The following is a 14,677-nucleotide window of genomic DNA, read 5'->3' on the forward strand; positions in this document are numbered from 1 at the left end:
AGAGTCCCCTTGGGGAGGTGGTTGGTGGGGTATAAAAATAAAGTTGTTGTTATTATTATTATTATTATTATTATTATTATTATTATTATTATTATTTTCCTATCTATATAAATAAAAATGTAACGTTCGTTTGTGGGATTAACATAACTCAAAAACCACTGGATTAATTGACACCAAATTTGGACAGAATATGCCTAACAACCCAATGAGTGACCATTACTCAAAAAAATTGATATTGTCATTTGGAAGTTGTAGTTGCTGGGATTTCTAGTCTTCTATATAAATAAAAATATAATGTTCGTTTGTGGGATTAACATAACTCAAAAACCACTCGACGAATTGCCACCAAATTTGGCCACAAGCCACTTACTAACCCAAGGAGTGACCATCGCTAAAAAAAATATTTTGTCATTTGGGAGTTGTAGTTGCTGGGATTTATAGTTCACCTACAATCAAAGAGAATTCTGAACTCCACCAACGTTGGAACTGAACCAATCTTGGCGCACAGAACTCCATGGCCAACAGAAAATACTGGAAGGGTTTGGTGGTCATTTATCTTGAGTTTGGGAGTTGTAGTTCACCTATATCCAGAGAGCACTTTGGATTCAAATAATGATGGATCTGGACCAAACTTGGTACAAATATTCCATATGCCCAAATATGAACACAGATGGAGTTTGGGGAAAATAGATCTTGACATTTGGGAGTTGTAGTTACTGGGATTTATGGTTCACCACCAATCAAAGAGCATTCTGAACCCCACCAATGACAGAATTGGGCAAACTTCCCACACAGAACCCCCATGACCAACAGAACATACTTAAGGCCATCCAGGGCAACTCCCTTCACCGGGGCAAGAAAACGTAATCAAAGCCATCCTGCCAGCCATCCAGCCATAGATATAGATACTAGCTCTATATGATTCACACACACACAGATATAGTATCGTAGATTTGAAAGGAACTCCTAAAGAAGGACAATTATGTTTCATATTCCAGAGTAGGCAAAGCAGATAATTTCTACATCAACACTGACAAAGAAACAGCAAGAAATACTGTTTACCCAACAAGCATAAAGAAATTACATATATTAGAAATCAACACTTTCTCATTACTTTATTTCCCAGATCACCTGACTGGGCCACAGCAAAGCGTGGTAGGGGACGGGTAGTGACTCTCATAAAAAACAGCAATTAACTCATCTCTCAAATACTGAACGATACAATTTTCTTTAAAGACACTGCTGCTGACTATTTCTTCCCAGCATTAGATTTTTTAAAAACCTTATGAAATTTATAGGGCTGCCCTAAGTTGGCAGGCAACTTGAAGGTATATGCATGCACACTACTTGATGGATAGGTAAATGTGTGGACAGAAACCCATCTACTCAACTCTTTTAAACTGAATATATAGAAACCTATTTTTCCTTCTCTTTAAATTAATTGTATTCTTAGTGGTTTTGTTTTTCAATATCAATATGCTGCTGATTTTTAAACATACTTTCATGGCAGTCCTATAAACAGGCCTTTTTATATATATTCTTGCTTCCTTAGGCTAAGAAAATGTAACTTGCCCTGAGTTGGTTTTAATGACCGAGCAAGGCTTTGAACTTGTATCATAGGCCCCTTCTACACTGCCATATAATTCAGATTATCAAAGCAGATAAACTACATTATCTGGATTATGTGAGTCTACACTGCCACAGAATCCAGTTCAAAGCAGGTAATCTGGATTGTATATGGCCCTGTAGAAAGGGCCCCAGAATCCTAATTTCAAAAACACTTCAAAAACTTCACTGCACTGTCTCACCCTAAATTTAATTCGGCATCATCTTTCCCAACCACACTGCCCCCTCAGTTACAGTACCCAGTCCCACAAATTCTGTATTTCTGATGATATTGTAGATCCGCAGTGTGTGCATACCTTACAAGGTCTACCTTTAGCATAATATAGGGACAGATGGCAAGGACCCCAGGGTCAATGTTGCTGAAAGAAAAGGAAATCAAGTGCAAGCAACTGTGATATCAAGGGAACAACTACCGAGCTGTCTGCATTTACACACATGCCAATGAATGACGACTGAGTAGAGATGCCAAGTTAATAGAAATCCAACAGTTTGAGTTACAAAATGGAGGTGTTTCTAAATGTATGATTTTTCCATCAATACGGAAATTTCCTTATAAGCTCTTCTGAGCTATTTCCAAGAGCTGACTCAATTTATTTTGCTGCCTGAAGTTGAGAAGCAAATACAGCTTCTTCCTGCACCACTAAATCAAGATACAGAGTAACCCAAACTGGTTAAAGATGGGGGGAGGGATCTACAAGCCATCTTTTTCTCTTTATAACAACAAAGGAACAACAACTTTCAGTAACTATTTGCTTACATTTCATGATACTGCAAATTAGAAACCCCGAGGCAGTGCCCTTGGCACCACACTATTTATAGAAACCTTCCACCCCTTCAACTGGCACCCTTCCTGGGAATGTTCCCTCCATTGTCTTTGAAATGACTGTAAATCCCCCTCCATGTTTTTCCTTCTCTACTACATGCATGGAGAAAGAAATCCCCATTTACTGAGGCGGTTCCTGAGCTATTATCCTTATGTTACTTATTTACTTATTTAGGTGATCCCACAATGTCCAAGTAGGATGGTCTTCCAAGGTCAGTGTTCTGGTGCGTCTGTAGGTGACTGCGGAGCCCTATTCTTGATTTGCATCGTCTCCCGCAGTGAGGGCATTGGTTTCCAGGTGGAAGGCGGTCCTTCCTCTTGGCACGTTTCTCTCTTTCGCCTTCCATTCGTGCTTCTTCAATTGTCCAGCACTGCTGGTCACAGCTGACCTCCAGCTGGAGCGCTCAAGGGCCAGGGCTTCCCAGTTCTCATTGTCTATTCCAGAGTTTTTAAGGTGGGCTTTGAGCCCATCTTTAAATCTCTTTTCCTGACCACCAATATTCCAAAGAAGGAGCTTCCACCACACTCCGGGGCAGAGAGTTTCACTGCTGAATAGCTTTCACAGTCAGGAAGTTCTTCCTCATGTTCGGATGGAATCTCCTTTCTTGTAGTTTGAAGCCATTGTTTCGCGTCCTAGTCTCCAGGGAAACAGAAAACAAGCTTGCTCCCTCCCCGCTTTGACTTCTTCTCACATATTTATACATGGCTATCATATCTCCTCTCAGCCTTCTCTTCTTCAAGCTAATCATGCCCAGCTCCTTCAGCCGCTCCTTATAAGGCTTGTTCTCCAGACCCACGCTTAATATATATAAATAATATATAATCTATATAAATAAAAATGAAATGTTCATTTGTGATATTAACATAACTCAAAAACCATGGGACGAATTGACATCAAATTTGGACACAATATGCGTATCAGGCGAACGAGTGACCATCACTCGCAAAACACTGACAAACACAGCAGAAGATACTTAAAAAGCAAAAAAAACCAAAAATTACACTACAACGCATGCACAAGACCACACACACCCACACACACACAAATGTATACACACACACATGCAAACACGCATATATACACATATAAACAAATATATATACACACACATGCACACACAAAGTACATAATACAGACTGCTCCACAGCAACGCATGGCAGGGGACAGCTAGTATAATATATAAGCATTTCTCGGGATGCCATAAGAAACTTTTGCTTCAAAAAAGATGAAAACATTTGAGAAACCCTAGTCTAGACAATCCGAACCTGATGAACATTCTCTTGGATGCAGTGACATTTACTTTAATAAATGCAATAATTAGGGATAACCATTAGGCCTGGGTAACAACGCAAAAAAATGTTTCTAAAATTGATTTGTATTTGGGGTTTTTTTTGTTTCGATATTTAAAATAATTACAAAATTTTCCCTTAAAAAAGTTCGGTATTCACGAAATTTCGTTAATATTTAGAAAACATTTTGTAAAGATGGCGCCCTTTTTTTTCAATATTTTTAAAATATTTTTTTAATTTAATTATTAATTTAGTAGAATAGGGAGGAGAAATTATTATTAAGGAGGGAAGGCAGGCACTCACTCTGGCGGGCCCTCAAGCGCTGCCGCCGAGTCGGGCCCGGCTCCTCCGAAGCAATGCGAAATTGGGAGAAGGGCTCCCCAAAGGCCATCTAGCCCAGCCCTCCGCTAAGGAATTGGGAGAACGAAGCACAGCCCTCCGCTAAGGAATTGGGAGAATGAAGCACACCCACCGCAAAGGTGAGGAAGGAGGGACGGGCCGCCTTCCCGCTGAGGGTCGCTCGCCCTCTCGCTCGCCCTCTCGCTCGCTCTCTCGCTCGCTTGCTCAGCCGGCGCCTTCCCCGCCCTCTCCTCCTCCTCCTCCTCTTTCAGGCTCTGCCTCTGACTGGCTAAGAGATGAGAGAGAGGAGAGCTCCCAGCAAGCATCGCCAGGCCATCTTACGTATTTCCGAAATGGACGGAAATACAAAAAATTTTGGCGCCTGCCGTTTCGATATTTAAAAACACTTCCGGGTTTAAAAATAAGTTTTGTAATCGTTTTGTAATTGCTAAAATTAACGAATATTTAACGAATTACAAAATTAACGAACGAAACCGCCCAGGCCTAATAACCATCCCATATTCCTGTTTTTGCTATTTGTGTTATTGCTAACCATACTCTTAGAACTGAATGTAAATGAACATGTGCTTGAACCGATTTTGCAGTCAAAAGAGAGGTTATTAAAAATCTCGGAGAGTCCATAGGAATTAATATGTAGGAGGCGATTTCCCGCAGATTGTGCACACCACAAATAACAATCCCTGCTGTTCTGTAACCTCATCCCAACCCCCTGTTACAGTGATCCTATTCTAGGATTTCCTTGGCAAGCTTTTTTCATAGGTGGTTACCTGGGGCCTTCTTGTAAACCTGAGAGAGCACAGCCTGCCCAATGATACCTGGTGGGTTTCCACCGCAGAGTGGGGATATGAACCACGGTCTCCCGGAGTCTTATAACAGCCAAACCATCAGGCTAGTTAAATCTCCACTGGAGTTTCTTCCCCCACATTTGTACCTTAAATAGGAATCGCTGTCCAATACAATGCTGCATTCCTGCTCTGGCTCTCACCCACTCTGTTTTAAAATGATTAACTAACAGTTCCATCATGTGCAGTGATGGCTGATGTTCCCTGGACCTAGTTAAATGGAAGGTAGAATCATCAGTAGCAAAGTGAAAAGGTTCCAAGCTATTTCCATCTGGTTCCCAACCTGTGATCTGTGGACCACTAGTAGTCTGGAAGAACGAAAATATGGTCCGCGGCCTCACCATTACTACACCGTTGCCTCAAAATCACATTGCAATAAAAGCTACTGGTCTTGTGAAACCCTCTGATAGTACTGAGGCAATGGGGATGTTGGGAGGGGAGAGGCTGACTACTCACAAAAGATTACTACTACCACATCAGCTCTAGATTATTAAATACTAGCTGTACCTGCCACACGTTGCTATGGTCAACCTTCTCTCCCTCTTTCTCCCCTTCTTTCCTTCGCTCCCTCTTTCCTTCTCTCCTTCCTTTCTTCTCTACCTTTTTCCTTCCTTCCCCTTTTTCTTTTCCTTCCTCTCTTTTCTTCCTTCTCTACCTTATTCCTTCCTACCTTCACTTTTTGCTTTCATCCTTCTCTTTTTCTTTCTTTCCTTCTTTCCCTCCTTCCTTCACTCCCTATTTCCTTCCCTTTTTTCTTTCCTTCTCTCTTCCCTTCTCTACCTCTTCCCTTCCTTCCCCCTTTTTCTTTGCTTTCCTCTTTCTCTCCTGTCTGCCTTCTCTAACTCCTTCCTTCCTTCCTTCCTTCCTTCGCTCTTTGCTTCCATGCGTCTTTCTTTCTCTCTTTCTTCCTTCCTTCCTTCCTTCCTTCCTTCCTTCCTTCCTTTCTTTCTTTCTTTCTCCCCTTCCTTCCCTCCCTCTTCTCTTTTTTTTCTTTATCATCATTTCGCTTTTCGTCATTTAGCTTTTTTGGGTTTTTAAGTCCTTTCCACTGTCTCTTGGGGGGGGGGGGTTGTTTGAGTGATGGTCACTCGTTGGTCTGTTAGGGGTATAGTGTCCAAATTTGGTGTCAATTTGTCCAGTGGTTTTTGAGATATGTTAATCCCACAAACGAATATAACATTTTTATCTATATAGATTGTTTTCTGTGGGTGAGCAGATGGTGACTACTAGGTTGCATAGCTTCTGTATCAGAAACTAGAGTTGATGTGGTCTATCCAATGTAGTTTTCCAAATCAGCACCCCAAATAACTGAACGGAATCTAAAGCTGAGCAAAAACTGATTCATAACCCTTTTGGTACTAATGTTGGTGAGTGCTCCCTGGTCAAAGTGGTCCCTGGTCAAGTGGTCCCTGGTCAAAAAAAGTTGGGAACCACCGCCCTAGCAAAAGTCCTTAATACACCTTGTACAACTCTACTACTCAGAATGGTGTATTAAGGGCTTCAGTGAATGGTGCTCCATTGAATCAAACAGTATACCCCCCTGTTGTGCCAGCTCCACTGGCTCCCGGTCCACCTCCGAGCCCAATTCAAAGTGCTGGTTTTGACCTATAAAGCTCTATACTGTTCTGGCCCAGCTTACTTGTCCGAACGCATCCACCCCTACATCCCACCTCGAAACCTAAGATAATTCGGGGAGGCCCTGCTGTCACTCCCGTCAACAGCACAAATGCGCCTGGTGGGGACAAGAGACAGGGCCTTCTTGGTGGTGGCTCCTCGCCTTTGGAACACACTCCCAACTGAGGTAAGATTGGCCACCTCCCTTCTGGCTTTTCGAAAGAAATTAAAGGTTTTGGGACCAGGCTTTTGAACAATAGATGCAAGCAGCACTTTAAAGGGATAGGACTGGAATGATGATATGGCTGATGAGACTGTTTTATTGTTTTAATGAGGACTTATGTACTGATTAATTATGTTTTATGCTGAATTGTGGTTTTAATTATTGTAATTGCTATGTAATGGCTTTGTATCAGGGCCCATTGTAAGCTGTCCTGAGTCCCTTCAAATGCTAATGAAGGTGGTCAGTTGAAACATTCACACATAGCTCCAGCAGAGAAGAGCTCTTTGCCCCACCCCAGGCATTCCACAGACATATAAACCCATTGTCCTAATCAGGCATGTAGCCAAGGGGGGGGGGGGGCTTGGGGGGCTTCAGCCCCCCCCCCCCCCTGAAATTCTCATGGTGGTTTGCGAAAAGGCCTTACTGGTGCATTATTTAAACTGTTATGTTTATTAATATCATGATTTGATCACCATTCTCAATATATCCCATATGTATGGAGGTATTGGGGTAATGATACAAAAGGTTTGCTAGGCTAGACCCTCTTTCACTCATACTCAGCCCCCCACCCCCCGAAACTCAGCCCCCCCCAAAACCCCCCCCTGAAAATTTTTTAGCCCCCCCCCCCCCCCCGAAACGAAATCCTGGCTACGGGCCTGGTCCTAATTCCAACAGACCTCACTACCTCTGAGGATGCTTGCCATAGATGCAGGCAAAACGTCAGGAGAAATGCCTCTAGAACATGGCCCTATAGCCCGAAAAAACCCACAAGAACCTAGTGATTCCAGCCATGAAAGCCTTCAACAATACAATACAATAAATATACTTAACCACTATGCATATTTACTCAGAATTAATTCCTGCTCACTCCCAACTGAGCATTAACAGTCTTCTAGCCCAAACCTGTTCAGCTCCAGTCTCAGCTTACTTGAAGTGCCAAAGAAGAAGAAGAAACACTTCTCCCTGACAAGCGTCTTCTCCCTGAGAAGGACAGTTAATTTAATTCAAACAATCCGGTAAAGTTCAGATCAATCGCTCCTGTCTGTAGTGGAAGGCATCCCTTGGTCCTCCTCGGCCGCATATCCTAGCTGTTGCTTTGAAGAAGAGTGAAAGCCACAGGATCCCTCTAATGTTGTTTTCCTCTTCATGGAGCAAATGACAAGAATAGGGCCTTGCACATGTGCAGCCAGGCTCATCAAAACATCTGGCATTCCTTTGATTCCTAATGTCTCCCTGCGCTAAATTATTGGGGGTGAGTTGTGCTCATTCAGCAGAATGACATCTCCCTTTTTGGCAACATGAAATACTTGAGAAAGAAGGTGGCATTTGACATTTAGACTAAGGATGTCAGTTGGAACAATTATACCAGGATTGATATCTGCTGTCTTGTTTTGCAGAAGGTTTGAGCTCAACTCACACATTTGTCTGCCTCATCTAGCCAGCCAGCCCCTGCTTTCTCCTTGTTGCTTCTGCGCATTTGCTTGATCTATCCCATTAAGCCCAATATAATACTATGGATTTATTTATTTATTTAGAACTTTTATATATCGGTCTTCTCGACCTCCGCAGAGGGACTCAGTCCGGTTCACAACAAAAGATTCATAAACAATAGTTTAAAACATCACATCTCATGCTCGTGATCCCGCCTGCGTCGCAAGCGCGTTTGGTGGGGACACAAGACAGGGCCTTTTCCGTGGTGGCCCCCCGACTCTGGAACACCCTCTCCAAAGATCTTAGGCAGGCCCCTACATTGGCAGTCTTTAGAAAGAACTTGAAGACTTGGCTGTTCCGATGTGCCTTCCCAAAATAGGAAATCTCCAATACCAAGTGCCATAAGCACTTTAGTAGAATTAAGATTGCCGCACACTGCACACTGCACTTGCCCTATAATCCCTAAATATCGCCTGTCACATCAGCACTTTTAATCCTGTACCCTTTACTCTGGCCTGGCCCAGTTTTATTGTGTTTTGGTGTATTGTTTATTGCTTGTTGTTTTGTTGTTTTAATATTGCTTTGATTGTTTTTAATTTGCTTTAGGTGTATTGTTATGTTGTGTATTGAGGCCTTGGCCTTTGTAAGCCGCATCGAGTCCTTTGGGAGATGCTAGCGGGGTACAAATAAAGTTTAATAATTATAATAATAATTATTATAATAATACACTAACACTTTAAATTCAATCATATAATTACATAAGGCCAAGTCATCAGAATGAAGTCACAATTCATCGCCATTCGTCCGTGTGGTCAGGAGTCACCGACTCACTCATCAAATGCCAAATTCCAGAGCCAAGTTTTCACCAGTTTTCTAAATGTCAGGAGAGAAGGGGCAGTTCTAATCTCCAGTGGGAGAGAGTTCCAGAGCCGAGGGGCCACCACCGAGAAGGCCCTGTCCCTCGTCCCCACCAGACGCGATTGCAAGGATGGTGGGACCGAGAGCAGGGCCCCTCCAGAAGATCTTGACAACCTTGATGGTTCATAGGGGAGAATCCGTTTGGACAGGTAAACTGGGCCGGAGTCACTTAGGGATTCTCAAGTAATATAAGGTATCTTATTGTTGCAATTTTTTTAAAAAAGCAAGCTATGGAACATCTAACCCAAGGGTTCTCAAACTTTTTAAACAGAGGACCATGTCACAGTCCCTCAAACTGTAGGAGGGCCGGATTATAATTTGAAAAAAGCATGAATTCCTATGCACACTGCTCATATCTTATTTGTAGTGCAAAACACTTAAAAACAATACAATAATTAAAATGAAGAACAATTTTAACAAATATAAACTTATTAGTTTTTCAGTGGAAAGTGTGGGCCTGCTTTTGGCTGATGAGATAGGATTGTTGTTGTTGTTGTGTGCTTTCAAGTCGTTTCAGACTTAGGTTGACCCTGAATGAGGGCCGGATAAATGACCTTGGAGGGCCGTATCCAGCCCTTGGGCATTAATTTGAGGACCCCTGATCTAATCATTCTCATTGCCTCAGTCCTATTAAATAGATGAGAAACGGAATGGACTACTGTGGATATGAAAAAGAGAATTCCAGCCAGGTTCCAAATGTTATATAGACCTTTGAAAGGATCCTGGGAGGAGGCTTCAATATCATTGGAACAGTGAATTCATATTGGGTTTTTAGTTCAAACCATTAAGAGGCTAACCAAGCTACTCTGCCATATATACAAAACAAATTCAGCATCTTGTATAGTGCTTTTCAAGTGCAGGTTCCCTATACCAATGACATGGGAGTTACCAGCCACCACTAAATGGTCCACTTCCTGTCCAGACATCCTTCGATCTGTTTAAAATGGATAGGAATGAACTGGTACTTCAGAATTTATTTTATTTGTCGTGTCAGGGCAACCAGTCAATTGTATTACATTTCTAGCAGAATAAAATAAACAAACAAACAAAATACAAAATTTGCAAGTTTGGTAGTTGATTAAATGTCCTTTGACCAGTAGCTGGCCACTTGGAATGCCTCTGGTGTTGCCGGAAGAAGGTCCTCCATTGTGCATGTGGCAGGGCTCAGGTTGCATTGCAGCAGGTGGTCAGTGGTTTGCTCCTCTCCACACTCGCATGTCGTGGATTCCACTTTGTGGCCCCATTTCTTGAGGTTGGCTCTGCATCTTGTGGTACCAGAGCACAGTCTGTTCAGCGCCTTCCAAGTCACCCAGTTTTCTGTGTGCCCAGGGGGGAATCTCTCATTTGGTATCAGCCATTGGTTGAGGTTCTGGGTTTGAGCCTGCCACTTTTGGACTCTCGCTTGCTGAGGTGTTCCAGCGAGTATCTCTGTAGATCTTAGAAAACTATTTCTAGATTTAAGTCGATGTGCTGGCTGATACAGAAACAGGGGATGAGCTGGAGATGTCTCTGCCTTGGTCTTTTCAGTATTGGCTGCTACTTCCCGGCGGATGTCAGGTGGTGCAATACCGGCTAAGCACTGTAATTTCTCCAGTGGTGTAGGGTGCAGACACCCCATGATAATGCGGCATGTCTCATTAAGAGCCACATCCACTGTTTTAGTGTGCTGATATGTGTTCCACACTGGAATTAATGCTGTTCAACACCACTTTAACTGTATTGTCAAATGCTTTCATGACCGGAATCATAACATATTGTCGAAGGCTTTCATGGCCAGAATCACTGGGTTGTTGGAGGTTTTTTTCAGGCTATATGGCCATGTTCTAGAGGCATTTTCTCCTGATGTTTCGCCTGCATCTATGGCAAGCATCCTCAGAGGTAGCTCACTACCTCTGAGGATGCTTGCCATAGATGCAGGCAAAACGTCAGGAGAAAATGCCTCTAGAACATGGCTATATAGCCCGGAAAACCTACAACAACCCATCACTTTAACTGCCACAGCTCAATACTATGGGATCCTGGGAGTTGAAGTCTGGTGCAACACCAGCACTTTGGCAGAGAGCTGCAGTCCTTCTAAAACTCCAACACTCACGATCCCATAGCACTGAACCATGGCAGTTAAAGTGGTGTCAAGTGACATTAATTCACAGTGTAGATTCATCCTTTCATAAAGTATGCAAAACAAGGAAAACATTATAGTGAATTATGAGGAAAAGGTGGTTAAGTCAAGTAGCAAAGGGAAGAATCAGTAATGTGATACGAGGGAATTTTTATTAATAGAATTGTGATCCCATGCTGTTCAGCTTTCAGCTTACTTTGAGCATTTTTTTTAAATTTATGTTGGCATAATGTATAATGGATGTCAGGGGGGAAACTATACAAGGAGTGGATGGGAGCTTTTTACTTGATGCATTAACCTTTCACCTTATTATATCCATTTCCGCATCCTGAGCAAATAGCTGATTAAAATGTGCTTGCTAGGGTTGCATTCTCCGCCTCTGAATAACAAGCTCCATGGCAAAAGTAACCACACATTATTCATTTGAGAGCAATTAGGAAATTTTAATTCTGCTCTCCAGCACTCTCTTTATACAAATGTGCATTCTGTGGGATCCTGTTGTTTCCCGAGAATGGAATGGTGCTTGTGGCATCACCAGTTACAATGTGCAACACATGGTCCTCTCATTTCACTAATTCATTCACCATTTGTTCATTCTACTTATTTCTTCAAGTTCTAAAAACTGTGTTGTCACAATAACTCAAGTACAGGCACCCTAATATCCTCATAACATTCAAGGAGAGAGAGAGAAAGCAAACATGTTTTCCTTTTGCTCATATAATTGGAGATGTACTCAATTGACATTGGATATAGCTCAGGTCAGGTGTGGGAGCTGCAGTTCTTGTCAGCTCTGGTCCACGTCGCTCATGGCAAGAAATGCTGGGACTTTCTGTTCAGTAATAGCTGTAGGTTTGCCCAGTTTCTGTGTCTGCCAGATTTAGGTACATTGTGCATACATATAAGTGCGGTTGGCTGATAATAGCAATATACTCAAAGCAACAGTAGCTGTTGCATTAAGTGTAATGTGTTGTAGATCAGCCAGAGACTGATGGTTTAACTGATGATTTAGAGAGGATTGTGAGCTTTCCTGTGGCACAAAGTGATGGGCCCTCAAGTCTGGAAAATTCAGGTCTGGGAAAGGATGGTTTTCTCTGGCTCAGAAAGTGGAGGGCCTCAAGGCCAGTGAGGGGAGCCAGAAGTAGCAACAGAAGATAAGGAATTGACTGAAGAGCTGTATGATAAGGAGGGTTTCCAGGAGAAACCACCTGTAGCTACAGAGGTCAACAAAAGTCTTAATTTACAAATCAGAGCCGAAAATAGATTGCACTGTTCAGAGAGATTACATGGGAAAGTTGTGGAGAAAATTCACGGGAGACATAATACTTTCATAGGTGTCTATTAGGCTTGGGCGGTTTCGTTAGTTAATTTCATAATTCGTTATTAATTCGTATTTAAATTAGCTTACGATCCAATATTGAGCCATGCAGTACTGTGAGGAGTAATTAAAAATTGAAACAATGTTTCCAATTTATTTTGTATTGTTTCGTAATTGTTTCGTAATTGGTTCAAAATTGTTTCGAAATTGTTTCGTAATTGTTTCGTAATTATTTCCGTATGTCTGGTGCAAGTTTTATAGTTGTTGTTTGTTTTATCAATGATAAAAAATAAATTATCACACCAACAGTCAACAACAGAGGGAGAGGGAAGCTTCAGAAGTTCTCCCTGTCCCATTTGGAGGGTTTTTTAGCATAGTGCGCAATCGCGTCTGCCATTAACGAATCGATTCGTAATTTTACGAAATTTCATATATTTCAAACTTTTTTAAAGGAAAATTTCGGAATTCTTTAAAAAAAACAAAACGCAAGGGCCCCCCTAAAAACGAAACAAGTTTAGAACCAAATTTTTCCGTTGTTACCCAAGCCTAGTGTCTATTAAACAACAAGTTGTTTGCCTTAAAGGGAAGTTCAGGCAATGCTGCGTTAGAGTGAGAAGTTAGCTTCTGAGTTCTCTTGTTCCTGGTTCAAGTCAACCCTTGGTTTTGGATTGAATACCGTATATACTCGAGTATAAGCCGACCCGAATATAAGCCAAAGCACCTAATTTTACCACAAAAATCTGGGAAAATGTATTGACTCGAGTATAAGCCAAGGGTGGGAAATGCAGCAACTACTAGTAAATTTCAAAATAAAAATAGATACCAATAAAATTATATTAATTTAGGCATCAGTAGGTTAAATGTTTTTGAATATTTACATAAAACTGTAATTCAAGATAAGACTGTCCAACTCTGATTAAACCATTATTCTAACCTTATTAAATGTAAATATGCTTACATGTCCTCCAATAATAATAGAGTAAAATCATCATCATCATAGAGTAAAATAATGGAATGTAATAATAACAGTAATAATAGAGTAAAATAATAAATGTAACAATAACAATAATAAATAGAGTAAAAGAATAAATATAATAATAATAACAACAATAATAATAAAATAACACATGTAATAACAACAACAACAACAACAACAAAGTAAAATAATAAATAACATTGATTTGAGTATAAGCCGGGGGAGAATTTTTCAGCCTAAAAAAAGGACCGAAAACTAGGCTTATACTCGAGTATATACAGTATATCCTGGAAGTTTTCTATGTTCCTGTTCATGTACTCCAAGTTTTTCCTAGTAATACTTTCTTGCTTATGGACTTATGCTGTATCTGTGATTTCTGATTGTTCCTGGACTTTGTCACCTTTGAAACTTTATGAGACATTTGGATTATTGTTTGGTTAGCACCTGTTGCTAAACTTTTTTGTATTATATATCTTCCTTTCTTATTCCTGCTTTTTAATATGCTTTTTATGTGTTTTACAATAAACTGTTGGCTTATATTCCTGGACTCTTGTTTGGTGCAGTGGTCATAGGTGTTTCCAGGCCTGCAGTGGAACACAACGTTGCACTGACCATAGAGTATCCACAACATTAAATGATGTGTAGCACTGTTGGAGTGGATCAGGGAGAAGTCCTCTAAGAAGTTTTGAAACACAAGTATATCGGAAACAGTATTTGAGAACCTATGGATTCAATAGTGTTCTTCTATTTATGCCACCAGTTTAAACGTAAAAGCACATAGTTTTCTTTTTTTTTTCTCATCATCTCCATCAGCAACAGTAGTACCAGTAGTAAAATAATACCCTTACACATTAAAGATCTGATCACATAAACATATGCAAAAGGCAGAAAACAACTGGAAAAAATAATGCAGGCAAGAGCAGTATTTCACCTAATGCACTATTTGGAAAAGCTTATATTAGTGTTGTGTTTGTCTCCCACCTAGAACCAAAATTTGTATACTAAATCTAGCCGCAATTACCATTTTCTCATCAATCCCATTCTTTCCGTAAGCATTTCTGTAATTCCTCTGAGTTCTCATATGAAAATATTGTGGTAAACTTTCTAAAGCCACTTCTCAACATGGTTTATTTCTGTGTC

The 14,677-nt window shown here is 41.1% G+C and overlaps 1 protein-coding gene across 1 annotated transcript in view; it reads left to right on the plus strand.

Moving 5' to 3' along the window:
• CHAT (choline O-acetyltransferase) overlaps positions 1–14,677 on the plus strand; it is a 99,760-nt gene that overhangs the window by 11,263 nt on the left and 73,820 nt on the right. The gene's annotated exons all lie outside the window — the stretch shown is intronic.

This window comes from Anolis sagrei, chromosome 3 (assembly GCF_037176765.1).
Source record: "Anolis sagrei isolate rAnoSag1 chromosome 3, rAnoSag1.mat, whole genome shotgun sequence".
Lineage (NCBI taxonomy): Eukaryota > Metazoa > Chordata > Lepidosauria > Squamata > Dactyloidae > Anolis > Anolis sagrei.